Source organism: Bidens hawaiensis, unplaced genomic scaffold (genome assembly GCF_021521415.1).
Source record: "Bidens hawaiensis isolate Kalapana, Puna unplaced genomic scaffold, B.hawaiensis_p1.1 tig00056083_1, whole genome shotgun sequence".
In the NCBI taxonomy this organism is placed as follows: domain Eukaryota; kingdom Viridiplantae; phylum Streptophyta; class Magnoliopsida; order Asterales; family Asteraceae; genus Bidens; species Bidens hawaiensis.
The window spans coordinates 1-2,987 of NW_027500117.1; the positions used below are offsets into that span (position 1 = coordinate 1).

General features: G+C 35.1%; 1 long non-coding RNA gene across 3 annotated transcripts; it reads left to right on the forward strand.

Annotated features, from left to right (window-relative positions):
* Nucleotides 1-435: 435 nt before the first annotated feature.
* Nucleotides 436-2,771, forward strand: LOC143601333 (uncharacterized). 3 transcript variants are annotated; one of them, XR_013147632.1, is made up of 4 exons: nt 436-616; nt 1,261-2,406; nt 2,473-2,562; nt 2,658-2,770. It is a non-coding gene; the product is annotated as an uncharacterized LOC143601333 (long non-coding RNA). The 3 variants fall into 3 exon arrangements; XR_013147630.1 differs by having other exon boundaries at nt 2,473-2,771; XR_013147631.1 differs by having other exon boundaries at nt 1,261-2,562.
* Nucleotides 2,772-2,987: the final 216 nt, after the last annotated feature.

Here is a 2,987-nt window from a genome sequence, read left to right on the forward strand (position 1 = left end):
CTTGACTCATTAAAAAGTACCATGAAGGAGGAAACAATTACTATAGGAATAGTCCTTAAATTAGGTTTTAAATTTGGAATCATATGAATCCTGAGTCTCAGCTATCAGTTTTATGCTATTGGATGAGATGCATATGACGGTATTATTTTATTAAAGACAATGGTTATTCAAACACCCTTTATAGATATTCACACACCTTCTTAATACACATATTATCTCTATATAAATAACACATCCCTTTATTGTAAAATTGTCAAAGTGACGTGTACATCAAGGGCAATACCGTAAGAGTGGTCCTGCTTTCAGTTTCAGTGAAGCTATAAAACAACACTCATTTCCATTTACATCTTTCAACGCACACTGTTATCGTTTTCATATCATCAAGTTTCCGAGTTATCAACTATTTTCCGATATGTGTGGAGGTTCAATCCTCGCCGGCTAATCACTCTCGCCGTCTCACAGCCGATCTTCTTTGGAACACCATCACAACCGACAACTCTAACAATTACTACTCATCTTGCCGACGATGACTTCGAAGCTGACTTTCAGGGATTCAAAGATCAAGTTGACCTTCACCAACCTTTCTCTTTCTCCGCCTCACCTCCTGCTGCTCCTCGTAATTACTCATTTCTTCCATATTTTCAATAATTAATTAACTGTAGAAATTTATTTTACTTTTTGGTGTTTCTGACGTAAGTTGACAACTCCGTCAAGTTGCTTTAGTTTCATAATTCTAGTATGGGGTTGGGTAAAGGTTTTGGATGCTGGGATCTAGAGAATTATTATTATTATTATTATTATTATTATTATTATTATTATTATTATTATTATTGTAATTAGTTTTTTAGTCGGTTTTCTAATAATATGTATGTTGATCATGGGGGTGCAAACAAGCAGAGGCTCGTTTAACTTATATGGAGCTTGAGCTCGGCTCGTTTCAAGCCGTTTACAATTTATTAACTATTTTTTTGTATATATATATATTTCTTTCAATTATAAATTTATGTATAAATAATATATATTATTTAGTTAATTTTTCCTAACATTATATATATTAAGTAATAATAATTAAATATATATCAAAAAGTTATATAGATCGCAGGATCGTTTAGGCTTGCGAACCGGCTCAAGCTTGTTTATTAAACGAGCTTACTTTTAGGAGCTCGAGCTTAATTAAGCTCGGCTCGATCAAGCTTTTTCACGAGTAGCTTGGCTTCTTTGCACCCCTAGTTGATCATGCGCCTTGATTTTTGCGTGTAGGGTCAAGATCTGATGCTTCCAAGAAAAAGAAGAACCAATATAGAGGGATCCGCCAACGCCCATGGGGCAAGTGGGCTGCTGAAATACGCGATCCAAGAAAAGGTGTCCGTGTCTGGCTTGGAACTTTTACACGCCCGAGGAAGCTGCCAGGGCCTATGATGCTGAAGCCACGAGGATCCGTGGTCCCAAGGCCAAGCTCAACTTTCCCATTAATAATATAAACCAATCATCAGAAAGTGCTACTTGTATGGAAAATGCTAATCCTGCTAAAAAAGCAAAAACAGATTATAAGAAAACTGACAATGATCTGTTATTTGAGATGCCCTGGGATACTGCTTCGATCGATGCTTTCCTCAATGGAGATGATGCTGCTCAGGATGGCGGTAATGTGTTGGATCTCTGGAACTTTGTTGATCTTCCTGTGATGATGAATGGAGTATTTTAATTAAATATTTTCATGTTTGTTTGTAAATAAGGCTTTACATTGTCAGTATTGAGGATCTTTGAATTGTGTAATAGTTTTTGTTTCATAACTGTGTTGAACCTCCAAGTAAGGAATATGAGAATATATATCTGCAGAAGCAAGAAAAGCCTTCTAAAATTCCCTTCATTTTTGCCTTGTTTTTTTTCCCCAAAGATGTATGTTTAAAGATGATGTGTTTTCGGTTTTCTTGCAAGAAATGTTGTTTGGTTCCGCTTATTATCATCATCTTGATCATTTTAATTTCCGGTTCGCTTTCTTTGATCGTGATCTTCATCTTGAAGCCTCGTAGACCGATTTTTTCATTTCAAGCAATGAATATAGATTCATACAAGTTTGATGTTTCGGATTCCTCAAATGTGTTTCTCTCTTTAGTTGCTTCTGTTACTTTAATGTCACACAATCCGAACATAGTTGGTATACGGTATGATTTCTCAAGGCTCAAGATACTTGACGACGGATTAGTTGTAGGAATGATCAGAATCCAAGAGTTTTATCAGCCTCCTAGAAGTCATAATGTAAGCGTCAAAATTGATATTTTGCTTCAACGTGTCGACTTAAGTACAGTCATGTCTGGAGCCAAAACTAGCGATTTTCCCATCAAAGTATTGGGCGATATTGAACTTCGGCTATGGGTGCTACAGATCAAATTGCCAAAGATCAAGGTTGGTTTCTGTTTCTTAAAATCTTGGATTCTTGTTTATATGATTTGTGTCTATGCATTCTTTTAGGTAGGTTTGGATTGTGATGTAGCAGTTGATTCGAGATATTTAATATCTACCGATGAAATCTTAAGCTTGAAAGCGGTCAAGAATCGTATTGTATGAAAAACGGCTTAACCTTTTGTCACATTTGAACATTTATATCATTTTGAGATAGGTATCATTCATGATTTTCATATATTCAAATTTTGCAGGCACACTCACAAGCTTTCTCCCAGAAATGTTCTATAGGCTTTTACTTGTAAAATATAATAAACTAGCAGGAATAGGTACAGAAGCAATCTTCTAGCAATCACCATGGTCTCAGTAATTTGTTAAAGATCTTTATATAAAATTTGTTGCAAAATATTATTCATTGTCTATTTCGTATGAAATTTGGCTGATCAACAGATCAGAAATCGTGTTATTATTTACAGGTTAAACTATTTAACATTATCGTTATCGAGTATCGACTCATGACAAGCAACCCTCAACTACTATTATTAGCATGTAATCTGTTATGATCCAAGTTATCAGAATCATCA